This window comes from Chrysochloris asiatica, unplaced genomic scaffold, assembly GCF_000296735.1.
Source record: "Chrysochloris asiatica unplaced genomic scaffold, ChrAsi1.0 scaffold00308, whole genome shotgun sequence".
Lineage (NCBI taxonomy): Eukaryota > Metazoa > Chordata > Mammalia > Afrosoricida > Chrysochloridae > Chrysochloris > Chrysochloris asiatica.
The window spans coordinates 715,842-737,537 of record NW_006408826.1 but is presented as its reverse complement, the minus strand read 5'-3'; the positions used below and the strand labels follow the sequence as shown (position 1 = coordinate 737,537).

The window sequence follows — 21,696 nt, the reverse complement described above, 5'->3', positions numbered from 1 at the left end:
GAAAGCCTATATGGGGTCGCTATGAGTTGGAACCCACTCCACCATGGTACATAACCACCACCACCACACCATAATGAAATATATTGTCCTACTTTCACATGCATATGAGGGGGGACACAATTTGGGAGGACACAATCAATCCATAGTAGTAGCTAAGTAATAACAGCTATTGTGTTGTGTGCAGGTTGGAAGTATTAAGAATCGACAACACCAGCTGCCTGACTAGGTAACAGGGCACTAATCCATTAAAAGGAAATGATGGGGGCTGTTTTACCATGAAGCTGAATGTTTCCTTCCTGGCCACTGGCTGCCAGAAACTCCCTGAAGTAGACGATGAACGCAAGCCTCGTACGTTTTATGAGAAACGAATGGCCACAGAAGTTGCTGCTGACTCGCTGGGTGACGGAGTGGAAGGGTGATGTTGTCCGCATCAGTGGTGGGAACGACAAGCAAGGTTTTTCCATGAAGCAGGTCATCTTGACCCCTGGCCGTGTCCGTCTGTTTCTGAGTAAGGGGCATTCCTGTTATAAACCAAGGAGAACTGGAGAAAGAAAGGGCAAATCTGTCTGGGGTTGCATTGTGGATGCCAACTTGAGTATTCTCAACTTGGTTATTGTAAAAAAAAAAAAAAAAAGGAGAGAAAGATATCCCAGGACTGACAGATACAACTGTGCCTTGTTGCCTGGGCCCCAAGAGAGCTAGCAAAATCTGCAAACATTTCAATCTCTCTAAAGAAGATGATGTCCGCCAGTATGTTGTGAGCAAGCCACTGAACAAAGAAGGCAAGAAACCCAAGACCAAAGCACCCAGGACTCAGTGTCTTGTTACAACACATGTCCCACAACGCAAATGTCGCCGTAATGCTCTGAAGAAACAGTGCACTAAGGAAAATAAGGAGGAGGCTGCAGAATAGGCCAAGCTTTTGGCCAAGAGGATGATGGAGGCCTAAGAAAAACGGCAGGAACAACTTGCCAAGAAATGGAGGCTGTCCTCCCTGAGAGCTTCTACCTCCAAGTCTGAGTCCAGTCACAAATAAAAGAGATTTCTATGTGTGACAAATAAATATGCTCATATTTTTTTAAAACAAAGAAATGATGGGGCAAGTAGAATTGGGACTCAAGGTAAAAGTTCTGCCCATACCTCCAGGCCAACCTGGTGTGGACTGTGTTAGGAGAAGAACCCAGTTCTCCCTCTTTCCCTCTCTTCTTTCTTCCTGTTGACTCTCTCGAGGGCTGCAGCTCTAAGCGTGGGTCTGTTGCTGGAATGTAGATCCAGCTACAGAGGACATGCTGCTTTCTGCTGGAGAAACCAAAATTAATCCAAGAGTGGTCATCAGATCTTGCCAATTCTGTTCTTTTAATTTATAGCTGCAAAGTCTATGGTTTCCTTTTCATACCCATAGCCACTGCCTAACACCTCTTCCCTGGTTTATTAAAACAGCGTCTTAAATACTAAGCTTCCTGATATTCAGAGCTCACCCTGTCACTTACCTGTTTGGAATTATTCAGTGGTTCTCTACTTCCTGTGGAATAAAGTGACAGATTTGAGTGTTCCATGAAAGGGCCTACCTGGCTCTCGCTTCCTCCCCTCCCTTTCCGGTGACCAGATCTGCAGGTTTGAATTCAAGCTTTACCTATTCCAGGCAGCCTTCCCTGACTCCCTGAGAGGCTTTCACGTTCCTGCTTCTGTATATTTTCTATATAAACAGTGCTTACATTACCGGATATCCTAACAGTTTGTGTTTCTTTCTTTGCACCAGGTTTTGAGTTACTTGAGGCCGAGACCAAAAAACAAACCTGTTGCCTGTGAATCCATTTCAACTCTTGGAAACCCCAATTATGTCAGAGTAGGACTGTACTCGTAGAACTCTATTTGTTAGGCTTTTCATAACTGTGACCTTTGGAAACAGATCCCAGACCTTTCTTCTAGGGTACCTCGGGGTGGGTTTGAATCACCATTTCAGTTATTAGTCCACCCAAGGACTCCCTCTTAAAGCCAACCTTATACATTTTGTATCCAACCCTTTGAATCCTCCAGCTACCACATCTAACTGTGAATAACCTTTTTGGTGTCTAGTGATATCTCTGCATCCTCTCTGGAACACATTATTTTCTTTCTCCTTCCCTTGCATTCCTTTTCGATTTAATCTATTCATGCCACTTCCCAGGCAGTGTGGTGGATTTTGGAAATCAGAAATACGGTTGCTATTCTGTAGGGCTCACGATCTTGTGGGCTTGAGGGGTGGCTGCTTCGGACAGAAGTTCTTCAATGGAGCCTTGGGAGTGGCCTCAGGATACCCCTCCCCCAAGTCTTCAACAGGAGCAGCCCTGTTAGTCTCTGTTTTATTTGGAAGATTTTTTTTCCAGAGAAGGGAACAAAGGGGTTCTACTGCAAACAAAGCAAATGTTTGGATGCTGCTTTTGTAAAATAAGACATACTGTGTTAAGCACTATAAAAACAGTCTAAATAAAAGAGACACCCTGCCTTCTTGTTTGACAAAAGTGTTTTTTGTTTTGTTTTTGACTAAGCCCCAGTTATTCTGTTTACATTTTTAGGGAATTTGGAGTTTTGGTCCCACCTGTTTTCCACCATTTCTTATCTTTCCCACCCACCTTGCTAGGCAGAAACTCTCCTTCTCTGTATTTAATTCAGAAATCTTTAAATTTGTGTCAAGGCAGACCTTTTTGTCTTCCTGAAAGCATTAAGGTCTCTGGAGAGGGGTTGTTCTTAGTCCTGGCAACCTGGGGCAGGCTTAGTGTCTCTCTGTTCTGTACCCACAGAGTGCCCTGCTTTGACATGTGCAAGAGCGAGAGCCCTGACCACGGAGCGATGCCCTTGCCCTTTTTGTATTTGTTTCCTGAAGTCAGGCTGGGCCCATTGTTTTGTGCTCTTAGTACCTAGCTGTGGGCCCTACAGAGAACAGGCACTCCCATAAGATTTGAGGAAGGTGTGTCTGCTAGGAGTGGGTGGAGGAAGGGATGCTGTGGAAAGTCTTGACCACAGAGCGCCCCCCAGTGGCCAATCCCAGTGCCTTGGAGATCGGCTGGATCTGAAAGAGCTGCCAGCAAGAGATGGGCAGAGAGGAGATTCTGGGTTGACTTAGTGGGGGCAGGGGAAGCCCTTCTATAGTTCTAGGCCAGAGCCGGGAAGGGGCAGCTTGTCTTTGAAAGGGTTTCCTCTGTAAAGTTAGAGAAGTCATAAATCCTATTTTTAATTCTGGGATGTTATCTTTTGACCCCAAAGGGTTTTAAGGTACTGCTTTATGAAAAGATAGAATGTGGCCTTGGAGGGAACTAGTGTTTTCATTCCCTGCCAGGGAGTGATGAGTCCTCTCAGCAGTTACCCTTTCTAACTTGCCAAGAAGGACAAAATCGCAACTCTGAGCAGTTGAATTGATGCCCCAAGAGAAGGTACTGGTTCTTCTAATTCTGATTTATTGGTATTGATATTTCAGTTATCAATAACCTCATATGCATGCGAAAGCTGGACAGTAAATAAGGAAGACCATAGAAGAATTGACGCATTTGAGTTATGGTGTTGGAGGAGAATATTGAAAGTGCCATGGGCTGCCAAAGGAACAAACAGATCCGCGTTGGAAGAAGTACAGCCACAGTGCTCTTCCTGAAAGTGCACTTGGAGGCCAGGATGGCCAAACTTCCTCTCTCATACTTCAGACATATTGTCAGGCAGGACCAGTCGCTGGAGAAGGATATCATGTTTGGTAGGGTAAAGGGTCAGAGAAAAAGAGGAAGACCCCCAACGAGATGGATTGGCCAGGTGGCAGCATCCATCGATGGACTCAAGCGTGGCAACAGTAGTGAGGTTGGCCCAGGATTGGGCAGCGTTTTGTTCGTTCTGCTGTGCATAGGGTCGCTATGTGTCGGCATCTACTCCATGGCACCTAACAACAACAATGTAGTGCAATTTTCTGCTCTGGCCACCTTGATGGTAACTTCCGACACTTTACCCAGGAAAAGCAGTGTTTTACTTCCCCCACCCTGGCCCCAAGAAAGTTTGAATTTTTGGAAACTGGATGTAGGAGTTATGCAAAAATGCATACCCATCATTAGGAAACTGTCTTCATTAACATATAAACAATGTTTCCTTCCCACCAATATGTTAATGTATGTTAAACCCATCTGTTGATATGTAAATTCCAGTTTGCACACCCCAGGTTTTACCTACCCCTCTTACTTCTAGGACCTCTGAGAAAGCTTGCTTTAAAAAAAAAAAAAAAGCTGCTTTTTATAACCTGCAGTTTCCTAAAGTGGCAGAATTCCAACAAGCAGTGTGTTTGTCAGGTGCCTAAAGAGCTTATGCTCAATGCAGGAACAATCGACCATTCAGCCTAGTTTTCATGACATATCTTTGCAATTAAGTTTTATTAATTATGCTTATTCTGCCAGTATCCAGAGGTACAAGAAGAGTCACAAAGGATACGATTTTAGAAATCTAAACAAGAATGTTGTTGTTGTTAAGTCCCACATGAGTTGATTCTAACCCATAACGACCCTGTATAGGGTTTCCGTGGAGCAGCTGGTGAGCTTGAACAGCTGACCTAATAGTGCACAACATGTGCGCTGGAACCATGATACCTTTTCATTCTTTTTCTGTAATTCATCATAGTTGTGAAGGGACCAGTTTAGACCCATGTGCATCTGAGAATGCGGCTGTTTGTCAAGTTGGCCACTGAATCCACTGACTACTTTAATTGCGGGTTGTTGTTGTTGTTAAGTGCTGCTGATTCGGTTCTGACCCATAGCGACCCTGTATAGGAGCGGCTGGTGGTTTGAACAAGAACCATGGATCTTGTTCAAATGTCTTTGCAGTCCAGCGCATTAATCCACAGCACCGGAGTCACTTAATTTCAGACACACTGTCACTTTAGCAGAAATTGACTTGTCCCAACAAGACAGTTTATTTGCTTTTACTGTCCCCAAATGAAACTGCTTTCTGCATGACTCTTCATCTTGTCTTAAATGTGCATTAAACACTAGAAGAATTGTCAATAATGCTCAACTTTGATGTCTTTAGGCATCCTAATCCTTCACATTCCTTCCTCCTCTCCAGCTGCCCAGCCGAGGCCATTTCCTTGCAGATTTTGCTCTAGCAGTTGCGAGGTGTTGTCAGATGCCTGGAGGGTTAGAGCCTTTGCTTTGGAGCTCTGCTGGATTTAGGAAGCAGCCTCTGTGAGATGTTCAATTCGCTAAAGCTGAAAGAAAAAAGAATAAGCATCAGTGAATAAGTTGAGGCAGGTGACACCTTGCGTTGGTAGGTGCTTAAAAACAACCCTAGTTTATCGAAGTGTACTATCCTGATATATATCTGCAATGGAGAAAGTTCTAGCATCTTTAGGAGAGTTCCCAGTTGTTGAAATTGGAGGAATTAATGTATTCTCTTGAGCCCAAACACCTGTTCATCCTGTATCCCCTACCACGAATAATCAGTTCTTATCATGATTATGATAGGCCTGTTGAGAAAATTGCTCATCTTTTTAATATACTTTTTATGCATACTCAAAATGAATATTAAAACTGATTTGTCAAGCACTATGTCCAGTTGTTAGGTTTGCACAATGGTGAGTAGGGCATGTGAAAAGGTGGGTTTTAATAGCAAAAGAAAATGCTTGGGATTTCTCAGTTTCATCCTAATAAAATACCCAAAGCTACATGAACCCCTTCTCTTTATTTTTTCTAATACCTCTAGCCATAAAAATTATATTGGAGAAGATCATTATTATAAGGCATCTGCATATAATTGTATATTACTCAATTGTAAATTCTTTTTGGCCAAAATGACTAGGATTGACTTTGGACTTGGAACCTCTTTGTAATACACTGCTTAGAAGTGACCATTTCAACAAAGGCAAAAGGGGACTTCGGCACACTCAGAAAGAGTGCTGCATAAATAAGGGAATCACACTGAATTGCCCAAGATTATTTTAATGGCTCAAACCCCTTCCTGTTACAATAATTACAGGAACAGCTTTAAGCTCTTCTCTGAAGAACTTGTGAATTGAAATAGAAAATGTTTTAATGAATTTAAATTATTTAAAAATTTATATTCGAATTTTCAAGATGAATGGTTTTTGAATTTCCCTCCCCTGTTCATTAAGCATAAGCAGTCCTTGATGCATTTAACTTCTAAACTATGCATATTTTTATACGATTATGTGTAGCATTGTGCTGCTTAGAGATGTACCTCTTTAGGATGACTGTATGAAGAAAACAGGCAAAAAATAGTTTTCTAAAAAGCTGCATTTCACATTTCAGAATAACAGCGATTCTTCCTTTGTGAACTGCCAAAAAAAAAAAAAATGGTTGCAATTTTTGCTTGTAAGTTTCATGAAGGGGTGACAAATTTCAGACTGTTTTATCCATCAGAAGACAGTGAGGCATCAGTTTCCTCATCCTGCAAGTCCCTCGTTCTTCAGTTCTTCCTCTCAATGGAAATGAAGACTTCTCTCAAGCACCTGCCTGAAACAGAAGTCCTCCTGACAGTCTGTGTATAACCTCTCATTAAATCGGTGCACAGAAGACTAACCGGCAGATGCTGCTGACATGAACCCAGATGTAATCTCTTTAACCTTGGCCACAAGTCGTGACCAGGGAATTCAAAGTAAATTAGGTTTTACATGAAAGTCTATAATATAAATTCAATTTGATTAAAATGATGCCTGATTTGTGTTTGTAATGAAATATTCAACTGCAGCTATTAGCATTGTGGGTTTTTAAAAAAATTATATGCCTAAGTCTCTGTTTTCCCCACTCCTGGTCTTTTTTTATTCCATGTCCTATTTTTATTTTAAGATGGCCAGTTCTTCATTATTTATCCTTTTCCCACCTTCTTGAAATGAAGAAGGTATTATAAACAGAAGGTGTATGAAAAGTAAATGATTTGTTTATCAAGATAACCCTGAGATGGCAGACGTACCCAGTTTCAGAAAAATTAATGAGCAAAGGATTATTTTATGATCAGAAAAATTAATGAGCAAAGAATCCAAATGTAGTTGTTCTCCAGGTTGGAAATGTTTTGTTTGTATTTAATATTTAAAGTACTAGAATTTCTTTATTACATATCAGCATCATTCTGCGACTGTTTTTGATAAATTCAATTAATCATTCTTAGTCAACACAAGTTCTCATGGAAATTCAATCAGTGATAATTAAACACACACAAAATTCATCAGTCCTTATCAGAATTCCAGTCATGCTTTTACGTTTCTGGTTTCTTTTCCAAACTTTCTGTTATTAAGTATGGGATTCAGCTTTCTAGGGCATAACGCACAGAGTTTAAAACATCTTAGCTTTAGCGTTTTTATTTATTTAGTTATTTTTTTGAGTTAGGAGCTGAGTTGCAAGAAACTTTACAATTTATTTCTTAAAGCTACAGTTTGTGTTCATCTTTAACATTTCTACTCCTTCTCCATAGTCCCCAGATGGTTTGAAATTGTTGCTGACTAGATAACCTCACCCCATTACACTCCTCCCACTAGGTATCACCCAGAGATTTGCTGTTTGACCTGGATGCACTCCTGAGAAATAGGGTTAAGATGTAGGCTGAGATGGCTGGGAAACGGAATTGAGAGAAGAAGTCTGGGAGCAAGATGAAGGCCTTTACAAAAGCTTTGGGAAGCAGTGCACTTTTGGGTAAGTGAACGCTATGGGCTACAAATTGCTCCTGAAATTGATTTGCACAAAAGTCAGTTCTGTGATTAATGCGGAGGAGAGTAGAAATTTGCTCTTTTCTGTCCTGTAATGCCTATTTTAAGGAGCCGTGGTGGTGGAGTGGGTTAAGCATTGGGCTGTTAGCGAATAGGTGGATGGTTTTAATCCCATCAACTATTCTGTGGTAGAAAAAGGAGGCAGTCTGCTTCCATAAAGATTTTGTTAAGTGCTGTTGAGTTGGCTCTGAGTCATAGCAATCCTGTATAGTGTTTCCAAAGAGTAGCTGGTGGGTTTGAACCACTGAACCTGTAGTTAGCAGTCCAGTGCTTATCCTGCAACCCCAGAACCAGGATCTACAGCATTGGAAACCTTATGGAACAATTCTTCTCTATCCTATAGGGTCACTATGAGAACCAACTATATAGCAGTGGGTGGCAGGCAGAACCGGTAAGCAGCTTGACTGACTAACTGAAAAATTAGTAGTTTGAGACCACCCTAAGGAGCTCTGGTAGCGTAGTGGTTACGAGTTGGGCTGCCAACCTCAAGGTCAGCAGTTCGAAACTACCAGCTGTTCCGCGGGAGAAAGATGAGGCGTTCTGCTCCCTTAAAGATTAACAGCCTCGGAAGCCCTGTGCAGGGTCCCTATGAGTCGGAACTGACTCCATGGTACATAACAACAACAAAGGAGCTCTGGTAGCTTAGTGGTTACGAATCGGGCTGCTAATCTCACGGTCAACAGTTTGAAACTACCAGCTGTTCTGCGGGAGAACGATGAGGCTTTCTGCTCCCGTAAAGATTTACAGCCGCGGAAACCCGTACAGGGTCGCTATGAGTCAGAAACGACTCCACGGCACATAACAACAACAACAACCGGCTCCAAGGGAGAAAGTCATGGCCATCTACTTCCATAAAGATTTCAGTCAAGAAAACCTTATGGATCAGTTCTCCTCTCACATGGGGCCTCTATAAGTCAGAATCTACTTGATTCTGCACGTTAACGCTCTGGACTGAAAGGTCGGTTTGAACCACAAGATCAGTGAATCAAATTCACAAGCCACTCCTCGGAAATCTTATACAGGGTTGCTATGAGTCAGAACTGACTCAACAGCATTTAACAACAGCAACAACAGCTCTGGTAGCATAGTGGTTATGAATCAGGATGCGAACCACAAGGTCAGCAGTTCAAAACTACCAGCTGTTCCGTGGGAGAAAGATGAGGCTTTCTGCTCCTGTAAAGATTCACAGCCTCGGAAACCCTGGTCAGGGTCGCTATGAGTCGGAATCGACTCCACGGCACATAACAACAACATACACTATGCCTAAACTCAGTCTTATTCCTGTAGTAAGCAGCTTGAAGCATACTGGTGCCTTGGAATGCATGCCCAATTGGGAGTCTGCAGATTTGGAATTTGAATCCTTTTACCTTCCATTTGCTAGCTAGCTGTGTGGCTTTGGACTAGTCACTTTCTTGAGGTGGGCATTTACGGTTACTCCACAGGTCAATTGGTTTATCTTCCTAAAAATTTACTAATTGAAATTTTAAAAAAATTATCAAAATAGAATTTACATTCAGTGAGTGCCCAGATCTCAAGTGAACAGATGGATCAATTTGGAAATTCAGAGACGCCCATGCAGCCACCACCCAGATCAGCATATGGGACTTGCCTGCTGTCCAAAAAACACTCTCCTGCACCCTACTGGCCATTCTTTGGACCTCTATCACTAATTGAAATTTGAGCCAGGCATTCATATGTAAAAGTATTGATCTCATTTAGCTGCATCTGTTTAGCACCAGCCACTTAAAACCCCAAATACTCTAACCTGTTGCCACTGAAATGATTGTGACTCATAGTGATGCTATAGGACAAAGTAGAACTACCCCCACACACCCCCTCCATAGGATTTCCAAGTGTAGCGTAGTGGTTACGAATCCGCCTGCTAACCTCAGTGTCAGCAGTTCGAAACTACCAGCTGTTCCATGGGAGAAAGATGAGGCTTTCTGCTCCCGTAAAGATTTACAGCCTCGGAAACTCTGTACAGGGTCACTATGAGTCGGAACCGACTCCACAGCACATGACAACAACAACAACAACAATCTTTAGGGAAGCCTACTGTTGTTAAGTGCCATTGAGTCAGTTCCACTCTGTATAGGGTTTCCGAGGAGCAACTGGGAGCAACTGGTGGGTTTGAACCACCAACCTTGTGGCTTATAGTTCAGTGCCGATCCTACAGAGTAACACCAAGTGTCCTATGGAAGCCAACTGCCATATTTATCTCCCATGGTGCCGCTGTTGCTTTTGAGCTGATGACCTTGAGGTTAGCAAGCGCTTAACTACTGCATCACCAGGGCTCCGTGGCATCTACTTGTTAAGTGCTGTTGAGTCGGTTCCCACTCATAGCAAGACTGTGTAGGGTTTCGAGTAGTGGCTGGTGGGTTTGAACCACTGAGTGTGGTTAGCAGTGCTTTTCCTACAGCACTACATCAGGACTTCTGCATCTACTTAGGGTTTTAATGAAAAGTTTTAGAATTTGCTCTTTTTGCATTCATCTTTCTTAAGTAAATCAAATTCCTATGTAACATTTTCTCCCTGATTTTACCATGTTTAGTATTTTATTACGAGAAGTGAGGTTAGGCGTTGGTTTAGGCAAACTTTCCAGGGTGCTGGCATCCCAGGACAGTTCTGTTACAGCCATTACAGTCTCACTGTGAAGTGAGAGCCCAGAGGGCCTTCTTTCTTGAGTCTGCAAAGTGGCTGGCAAACAATCCCCTTGGGGCCAGCCTCACTGTTAACTCCCATAAATCGGATTTCAATTTGAGATTTGTTAAAAAGCAACAAGAATTGTTTTCACAGGTGATGCTGGGCACAGCGTTAAACAGTTTAGTAGTGGAATGATGTTGTTATTAAATGCCGTCAAGTCTGTTCCATCTCATAGCAACTCGTAGGTTTGAACCGTTGACCTTGTGGTTAGTCTAGTGCTTATCCTATGGTGTCACACCAGGCCAGTAATGGAATAGCAGCATGTAAGCCTCGGAAACACTGTGCAGGGTTGCTATGAGTCGGAACCAACTCCACAGCACATAACAACAACAACATTAACATAAGGGGACGTGGTGGCGCAGTTGCTGCTAACGTAAATGTCTGCAGCCCCTTAACAAGAGAATGATGTGCTGAACTGTTCCAGTAAAGAGTAAAGCCTTGGAAACACTATAGGACAGTCATGGATGAATTACCTAATAAGCAAGATAAACAACAAAACAGGGGCACCAGTGGTACATAGCAAGGACTTAGAGATGTCAACTAGACAGGACACAAGGAAAAGCAAGTGCCATAGTGGAATGGAACTCGCAGAACACTAAATGAAATTGATACCAGCTGAGAGAATGTGCTGGCTGGAAATAAAGTTCACTCAGGGTCACAATGGCGCCTGCAAGGAAGGTTGTTTAAGCTAGGAGGCCCCTACCACTTCAACGCTTTCACTAACATCTGTCTTCTGTGGTCCCCTCCCATGTAAATGAAACGTCTTATCTTGGCGGTTCTCTTGGGATTCTTTCTAATAAATGAGATGGGGGTGGACTGTTAAGTCTAATTCTTGGTACATTCACCCACTATATAACTGGATCCAACATGGGTGGTTACTGGGCAAGGATGGATTATATTAAAAGATAACAGTCTCTGATCCATTTTCAGAGAGCTGTCATGTACAGCCATGCCTGCTTATCCAGAAACTCCAGCCCGAAGGACCAGTAATGCTCTTTGCCCTGAGAAAAACATAAGGATGTACTCTTGTTCATGTCCTGGTATCCAACAGGAACGCCAATCCCAGATGATGCACTAAATTGAAGGAATTCAAATAAGTCAGCCATTGCAATGAATTCAATCAAGTTACTTTTTAACAGTATAGCATTTAGGTACAGAGTTATGTCACAATTTTGTAAACAATATTTATATTTTCAGTTATGTTTGGCATATATGTGAATGCACTGTATTGTTGTTGTTAGGTACAATCGAGTTGGTACCAATTCATAGCGACCCTGTGCACAACAGAAAGAAACATTGCCCGGTCTTGTGCCAACTTCACTAACGTTGCTACATTATTGCTACATTATTGATGCCACTGTGCCAGTCCATCTTGTTGGGGGTCTTCCTCTTCTTCTCTGACTCTCCACTTCACCAAACATGATATCTTTCTCTAGGTACTGGTCCCTCCTGACAATATGTTTGAGGTATGAGAGATAAAGTCTGACCATTTGGCTTTCAGGAAGAATCCTGGCTGTACTTCTTCTAAAACAGATTGATTTGTTCTTTTGGCAGTCCATGGTACTTTTAATATTCTCCTCCAATACCATAGCCCAAATGCATCAATACTTCTATGGTTTTCCTTATTCACTGTCCAGCTTTCGCATGCATATGAGGTTATTGAAAATACCATGGCTAGGGTCAGGCGCACGGGCCCTCAAACTGACATCTTCGCTCTTTAACACTTTAAAGAGGCCTTGTGTGGCAGATTTGCTCATTTGATCTCTTGACTGCTGCTTCCATGAGTATTGATGGTTGAGCCAAGAAAAATGAAGTTCTTGACAACTTTAATCTTTTCTCCACTTATATGCATGTAGTTTATTAGTCCAGTGGTGAGGATTTTTGTTTTCTTTATATTGAGGTGCAACCCATTTACATTGAGGTGCAACGACCATACTGAAGACTGTGTTCTTTGATCTATCTAGCATGTATTTAATATCATTCTAATCTAGCATTAATATCATACTAACATATCAAGTAGCAGGGGTAATAATTTAATAAGCTACTAAATAGCAAATGTCCAAAAAGCTCTGGAAACATATTTTTCATCTATGTAACAAATTTTTCATCTATGTATCAAGTGAATTTTGTTTTTGGTCTGTTGCACTGTACACATTGCTTATTATTACTCTATTGTTGTTGTTGTTAAGTGCCATCGAATCAGTTCTGACCCATAGCGACCCTGTATAAAGTTTCCGAGGAACAGCTGGTGAGCTTACACCGCCGACCTTGCAGTTCAAATGGCTTTGCAGTCTGACGCATTAACCCATAGCACCACTCCAGGACTCCAACATTACTGTATATAGGCTAATAAATCAGGTATTAGACACATTTCTGTTAAGTGCCTTGGAGTAGGTTCCTATTCATAGCGGCCCTGTATAGGGTTTCCAAGGTTATAAATCTTTGCGGGAGCAGAAAGCCTCATTTTTCTCCCAATTAGGCACGTTGTTTTTAAGTATTGTCAGGTCAACTCCAACTCATAAGGTTTCCAAGGAGCAGCTGGTGGGTTTGAACCGCTGACCTGTAGTTCTTATCCTGCTACAACAGGAGTCCAATTAGGCACATTGTTGTTGTTGTGAAGTGCCGTTGAGTCCATTCCAACCCATAGCGACCCTGTATAGGGTTTCCAAGGAGCAGCTGCTGAGCTTGAACCACCGACCTTGCTGTTCAAACAACTTTGCAGTCTGACACATTAACCCACAGCGCCACACCAGGACTCCAAGCACATTAAGAGGATGCACATGTCTATTTATCATGTAAAAATATGTTTCTGTTTTACAATAATGAATGTGTTTCTAAAATTGTCTTCCCAGAAAGCAATAAAGGGCATTTATCAGAAAATTGCATTTATGTTTTATCAGAATATTTATGTATGTGTGTAAGAAAATTGAACAATTCCTTGAGGAAATAAATTAGAACTAAAATAAGAATTATATACATGTATTTTATTTTCTATTTCTCTCAGATTGGTTTTCTTTAAAGAAATTGGTTGCTTTTGTTATGAGTCGCTATTGCTGCATTAGTTATGTACCTGTATCCGAATATGGGAGTTGAACAATTCCACAAAGAAATAAAATGTACATTTTATAAGTTTTGTATGAAATAACAATGATCTCTTCCCATTTATTTTGGATTGATCAGGTATAACCTCTCATTGAGTTCCCTGGTTGACCACATAAGACCATGCCAGTTGCACTATAGTCATGTGACTTGAGATGTATTTGGTCCAGTCCTGGGCAAATCAAATCAAAACACATGTTCAGGTTGAGCAGACCCTTTAGTTTGTGTCAGGCTCTTTGTACTTGCTCTTGTCCCTGTAGGGTATCAACAGTAATCCAATGGACTGTGAAGACACAGCATCAAAGGATGGAAAGTGAGCATGCAGGTTTTAAGGTATTATTTCAAGACAGAATATACTCCAGTTTATGAAAAGCTTGCCAATAAGCATCAGATGACAAGCAGGTGAAATCATTTCTAACTGTCGTGTAAGTACTCTTTCTTTTGACTCTTTTACATTTGAAGAATAAAATTACATGTTCCAAAGCAATTTTTTTAACTTATGAATTTTGAAATATAACTTTTTGTGCTGATGTAAAATATTAATATAAATTTTATTTGAGAAATTTTGTTGTATATATATATGTGTATATTTAAATTTTTCTTCAATTATTCAAATTTATTTGCTACAGTAGAACCTAATTTTAAAAGTGACATAATTTTATATTCAGGTGAAATGAAATGGTAGCAAGTAAGTGAACTGCAAAAACAAAAACTCAACAGAAGATTAAAAAAAAAAAAAAAAAAGGTTTTGTAAATCCCTAAAGGCAATTCCAAAATTAACTTCCTTTTTAAAATGCAATGAATCAGAAAAGACTCTTCCCTTGAATACTTACATTTAATGGGTACAAATTGTTATATGAGTATGCCTAGTACAGAAGTTACTAACAGCAATTTATCCCAAATTAAGTATCCATTCCCTAATATTGTAAAGAAATTGATAATGGTCTAGAAAGTGAAACCATTTTAGAATCTGAAAGTGTTGCCTTGGCAAACATCATAAATAACAGAAATACCTATCCTGCTTTGTGGAATTCTTTTTCTTCTAATGATATGAATTAGTAGATTTAAAGTTATTGTCAACATTGTGTACCATTTGAAAATGTGTTCTGAAAATTTCTGGATGGTAAACAAACAAGCTTTTGTAGCCAGAATCTATTTCTAGAGTGTAAAGCTAATGGTGAAAATGATAAGATAGAGTGGCTACTGTATCCTTCATCAATCAGCAGACTGTTCACTCCTAAATCATTCAATTCTCAATTTGGAGTTAGTGATTGCCCTAACCGGAGTCCTGGTGTGGCACTGTAGGATAAAGCCCTGAACCACTAGGTCAGTTTGAACTACAAGGTCTGCAGTTCAAACTCACCAGCTGCTCCCTGGCAACTCTATACAGGGTTGTGATGAGTCGAAACTGATTGATAGCACTTAACAGCAACATAACCAGAATCTGATTGATAAATGTGAAAAAAATTTAGTTCACAGATTATATGTTATTTTATTTAAGCCAAAGGCCTGGTTTTGCCTTAACTCATACTGGAAACACAGATTAATTAAAGCTGTCCATATTGGAAAGCCATTTACAATACATTGCTGTTGTAATATTTGCAGTATATGGACTATCATTCTGATGAAGCTATGCAGTGTTTGGAGTTCTGGTGTGGTGCTGTGGGTTAATACGCTGGACTGCAAGGTCAATTTGAAACACCGGTGCCTTCACAGCAACATACACACTACAACAGTACAGCAAACTGACAGATGTGTAGGACAATGGCACCTAACAACAAGAAATCACTGATAATCTGTGGTGCCCCTCCTCTGCTTACTCACCTATTTAAGTGGAATTTGTGAGTTATATAAAATTATTTTGAAAACTCAGCAAGCCAAATACCGATTATTAAGCAGTTCACTGCCTCAGAAGCATTAGAAAGAAACAACTAAATAACAGAAGTCTTTCAGAAGGGTCAATGAGTGCCAGAGATCATTGCCACACTAGAAGTTTGTATGACCAGAGATTTCAAATAGAATCTCCTTCAGAAACAATGTAGAATATACCCGATGAAGAATGTGTAAAGGCATCTAATTAATCAGAACCAGCATATTACGATGACTTCAATGCTCTACACATCTGTTAGTTTGTTGTGCTGTTGTGGCATGCATGTTGCTGGGACGTTGGAAGTTAGGTCTCTGGTGTTTTAAATACCAGCAGAGGCACCAATGGTGGATAGGTTTCAGCAGAGTTTAGAGACTAAGAACAGATTAGCAAGAAAGAATAGGCGGTCAACTTCTGAGGGATTGTTGTTGTTGTTGTTGTTAAGTGCCATCAAGTCGATTCTGACCCATAGCGACCTATACAGATAGGGTTTCCAAGGAGCAGCTGGTGAGCTTGAGCCACCATCCTTGTAGTTCAAATGACTTTACAGTCTGACACATTAGCCCACAGTGCCACACCATTAGCCCCTAAAAATCTTACAAAGAGCAGCAAAACACCGTTTGATAAGACATCTTCAACACTCATGGAAACAGCAGTCAAGAAATTAAATAGCTTTGGGCACAAGAGTTCTGTAAAGTATTAAAGAGCAAATATGTCACTGTGAGGACAAAAGTACACCTGACCCAAGCCAGAGTATTTTCAAGCAAAACAACAATTTTGAGGATGGTACAGGACCAGGCAGTGTTTTCTTCTGTTGTGCATAAGATTGCTATGTCGGAACCAATGCGATGGCACCTAACAAAGGTATATGTTGGAATTCTAATCCCTATACCTATAGATGTAAATCCCACACTTACTCGCTTGTTGACTCTCGTTATTCAATGTTTTACATTTATGACAATAGTAAAGAATCTACTGTCCCACTATCTTGTGTATTTACAACACATGTCTGGCAGTGACAAATGCCAAGGTGCTAACCAAAAGTAACACTGGCACACTGTTTCAAAAACCAAGACACTTGCAGAAATGGAGGACTATATCATGCTCATTAATAGGCAGACTTAACATTGTGAAAATGTCAACACTACCCAAAGCAATCCATAGATATAGTACAATCCCAATCCAGATTCCAACATCATTCTTTAAAGAGACAGAAAAACTCATCACTAACTTAAGTAAAGTAAAACATTTACTAAAAAAAGAAGAAAAAAGGAGGAAGCCTATCACTTTCTGACCTTAAACCCTGCTGCCCAGCCCCAGGAGTCAAAACAGCATGATACTGGCACAATGAAAAACATAGATCAATGGAAGAGAATTGAGAACATAGAAATAAATCCACCCACATACAATCAGCTGATCTTTGACAAAGGACCCAAACACATCAAACGGTGCTGGCAAAACTGGAACTCCATTTGCAGAATAATGAAACAAGACCCATATCTCACACCATATAAAAAAATAAATAGCACGGATTAAAGACCTAAACATGAAACCTAGAACTACAAAGATCATCAATGAAAAAATAGGGACAAACTTAGAAGCTCGAATACATGGCATAAACACACTAGCAAACATTACGAAAAACATACAAACAGCAGAAACAAATAGATGACTGAGACCTCCTAAAATTAGGCACATGCACATCAAAATATTTCATCAAAAGAGTAAAAAGAGAGCCCACAGACTGGGGGAAATTTTTTGGCATATTTTTGATACATAGACAAAGGACTATCCTCTAAAATTTGCAGAACAATTCAACACCTTAACAAGAAGAAACTTAATAAACAGGCAGAGGTCATGAACAGACACTTCACCAAAGAAGACATTCATTCAGGTGGTCAACAAGCAAAGGAAGAAATACTCACAAGCATTAGCCATTGTTATTGTTAGGAAGTTCTGTCGGTTCCAACTCAGGGACGTTGTACAGAGTTTCTAAGGAGCAGCTGATGGGTTTAAACCGCCAACCTTGCAGTTAGTTAGTACTACAATGCTTATCCTACAGCACCACACCAGTAGTCCATTGTTGTTGTTGTTAAGTGCCATCGAGTTGGTTCTGACCAATAATTACCTGGCTTGGGTCAGGTGCACTTTTGTCCTCACAGTGACATATTTGCTCTTTAATACTTTACAGAACTCTTGTGCCCAAAGCTATTTAATTTCTTGACTGCTGTTTCCATGACTGTTGAAGATGTCGAAGACTTCATTTTGCTTAGATCTAAGCAAAATGAAGTCTTCGACATCTTCAATCTTTTCTTCGCTTGTTGTTGCTGTTAAGTCCTGGTGAGTCCGTTCATAGGGAACCTATATAGGGTTTCCCAGGAGCGACTGGTGGGTTAGAACTGCCAACCTTGCATTTAGCAGTCCAGTGCTTATCCTACAGTACCGTATGATGTTATTGGTCCCGGTGTGAGGATTTTTGTTTTCTTTACATTGAGGTACAATCCATACTGAAGGCTGTAGTTTATTATCTTCATAAATAAGTATTTCAATTCTTTGCTTCCAGCAAGCAAGATTGTGTCGTCTTTGCTTCCAGCAAGCAAGATTGTTGATGAGTCTTCCTCTAATCCGGAAGCCATGTTCTTCGTCATATAATCCAGTTTATTAGATTATTTGTTCATCATACAGATTGAATAAGTATAGTGAAAAGATATAACCCTGGCACACATCTTTCCTGATTTTAAACCACCAGTATCCCTTTCCTCTGTTCAAATGACTGCTTCTTGGTCTTTGTACAGATTCTTCATGAGCACAGTGAAGTGTTCTGGGATTCCCATTCTTTGCAATGTTATCCATAATTTGTTATGAGGCAATAGTTGAATATCTTTGTATAGTCAACAAAGCTCAAGTAAAAAATTTTCTGGTATTCTTTGATTTCCAAATCTGTGTCTATTTAGCAGTGATATCTCTTGCTCCGCATTCTTTTCTGAATCCAGCTTGAATTTCTGGCAGTTTTAAGTCGATGTACTGCTGCAGCTGTTTAGAATTATTTCCAGCAAAATTTTACTAGTAAGTGATATTAATAATATTGTTTGATTATTATTTCTGCATTCTGATGGGTCACTTTTCTTTGGAATGGGCATAAATATTAATCTCTTCTGGTTGGTTGGAAGACAGTTAGCTGTCTTTCAAAGTTCTTGGCGTTGATAGTGTACCTCCATCACAGCATCAGTTTGTTCCAACATTTCCTTTAGCACTCTATCAATTCCTGAAGCCTTGTTTTCCACCAATGCCTTCAGTGCAGTTTTTACTTCATCCTTCAATCTATGCTATCTCTTGAAATGGTTGAGCATCAACCAGTTCTTTTTAGTTCCTTTCATGTTTTGATGTTTCATGTACCATTCAGTATTTTGCCCATTGTTGTTGTTGTTAAGTGCCATCAAGTCAGTTCCGACTCATTTGAACCACCACAAGAGCCATAACCCATAGAACCTTTCAATATTGCAAGTCAAAACTTGAATTTTTTTCTTCAGTTCTTGCAACTTGAAAAATGCTGAGCCTGTTCTTTCTTTTTGATTTTCTAATTCCAGGTCTTTACACATTTCAATATGCGACTTTTATCTTCCTGAGCAACCCTTTGAAATTTTCTGTTCAGCTATTTTACTTCATCGTTCTTTTTTTACTTCATTTGCTGTAGCTACTCTGTGTTCAAAAGTTAGTTTCAGAGTCTTTCCTGACATCCATATTGGTGTTTTCTTTCTTTCATATCTTTCTTATGTCCCTTTTCTTTCTTTATGGATGATGTCCTTGATGTCATTCCCAAAATCATCTGGTCTTTGTCTGGTGTCCTCAGTGTGTGAAATCTATTCTTCAGATGGTTTCTAAATTCAGGTAGGACTTGTTTTAATTTTCTTCAGCTTCAAACTGAACGTGCGTATGAACAATTGATGTTCTATGATTGACCCCTGGCCTTGTTCTGGCTGATGATACTGGACTTTTCCATAGATGTATTCAATTTTATTACTGGGTATTCTATCTGGAGAGGTCCATGTGTATAGTCGCTGTTTATATTATTGAGAAAAAGGTATTTGCAATAAATATGTGATTGATCTTGCAGAATTTTATTATGAGATTGCTCCAAGTGGCATTTTTAACACCAAGGCAATACTTTCCAATTTCTAATCTTTCCTTTTTGTTTCCCGCTGTGCTTCCAAACACCAGTAATTGTCATTGAATCTTAATTGTGTGTTTGATCAATTTCAGGCTGCTGTAGTTGGTTGTTTAGGTTCCATTGATTCAGTACTGATTCATAGTGATCCTATGCACAACAGAACAAAACACTGCCCAGTCATGAACGAACCTCACAACCATTGCTACATTTGAGCCCATTGCTGCCGCCACTGTGCCAATCCTTCTCTTTGGGGGTTTTCCTCTTTTCCTCCGACCCTCCATTTTACCAAACATGTATCCTTCTCCAGGGACTGGTCCCACCTGACAATATGTCCAAAGTATGAGAGACGAAGTCTGGCCATCCTGGCTTCCAAGGAGCACTCTGGCTGCACTTCTTCCAACACAGATCTGTTTGTTCTTTTGACAGCCCATGGTACTTTCAATATTCTCCTCTAACACCATATCTCAAATGCATCAATTCTACAGTCTTCCTTATTCACTGTCCAGCTTTCGCATGCCTATGATGTTATTGAAAATACCATGGCTTGAGTCAGGCAGACCTTAGTCCTCAAACTGACATCTTTGTTCCTCAACACTTTAAAGAGGTCTTGTGCAGCAGATTTGTCTAATGCAATAAGTTGTTTGATTTCTTGATTGCTGCTTCTGTGAATGTTGATGGTGGATCCAAAAAAAATGAAATCTTTAAAAACTTCAGTCTTTTCTCTCTTGTGATGTTATTTATTAGTCCAATGGTGAGGATTTTTGTTTTCTTTACATTGAGATGTAATCCATACTGAAGGCTGTGCTCTTTGATCTTCATCAGTAAATGTCATAAATCCTCTTCACTTTCAGCAAGCAAAGTTGTATCATCTGCATATCGCAGGTTGTTAATGAGCCTTCTTCCTATCCTGATACCACATTTTTCTTCATATAATCCAGCTTCTCGGATTATTTGCTCAACATACAGATGGAATAAGTATGGTGAAAGAATACAACCCTGGCGCAGAATTCTTCAATTTCTTCATCATTGGCTTTAATAGTTAGTACATACATTTGAATAATAGCTGTGTTATCTGGTCTTCCTTGTAGCCATATGGATGTTATTCAACCACTTCAAGATAGATCTTGAAGTGTTCTTTTTGACGATGAATGCAGCACCATTCCTCTTCAGTTTGTTATTCCTGACATAGTAAACCATATGATTGTCCAATTTACCATGGTCCTTTTCAGCTCACTGATGCCTAGGATATTTATCTTTACCTTTTATTTTTGATGACTTCTAATTCTCCTAGATTCATACTTTGTATCAGTGTTTAGGATCCTAACTTGCCTTAGTAGTAGTTTTACTATTAAGTAGGAGGTAGTTTTACTCTGGTTCACTGTGAGACAGAGTCAACTCCATGGCACACAACTAAAGCACTTCTTTCTGGGTTGCCTTCCAGTATCCTGATAACCATGCTGTGAAACTTGTGTTATTCTCTTGTTTTACGGAGGAGGTCACTAAACTCAGAGAAATGACTTGCTCAGGGTCATGCAACCTGGAAATGGAGGTAGTTGAATTTGACTGTAGTTTGGTCTGACATAAAACAAACAAACAAACAAAGCAGTTAACAGAAAAACTTCCAGAATCTTGGTCCTGTGGTCCAAAATGCCCTACTTTGCCCCTTATACTTGGTCATTAGAATACTAGTTTAGAAGTGTTCCCATTTGTCTACTTCCCCCTTTCTACCTTGGATGTCATTGTTTCATTGGTTGTGGGGCCTGGGAAATGGCAGTGGCAGAAGGTGAGCAAATTATACCATGTGAGCATTGCCACAGAGCTGCTGTTGGAAGAATTAATTGGTATCAATTGGAAACAGTGTTCACATGAAACAATCAAGTCTGGCCTCACACTCAGCAGACTAACTGGGAATTTGTGGGTTAGTCCCAGACTAGGGGATCTATCCTACGTAGCACAGCATGCTACCTACCACGATGGTGAATGAGGAGAGGACATTGTCCTGTGAATGAGGAGAAGACATTGTCCAATACAAGTAGCCCCTAGCCACATGCATCCATTTAAATTAAAATTGCAATTACTTCACATAAAATAAAATAAATAATGCTTGAGCCACATTCCAAGGAAGTGCCAAGTGAA

The 21,696-nt window shown here is 40.3% G+C and overlaps 1 pseudogene; it reads left to right on the top strand.

Moving 5' to 3' along the window:
- The first annotated feature begins 275 nt into the window (after positions 1-275).
- Positions 276-1,036, top strand: LOC102820362 (annotated as a pseudogene).
- The last annotated feature ends 20,660 nt before the right edge of the window (positions 1,037-21,696 follow it).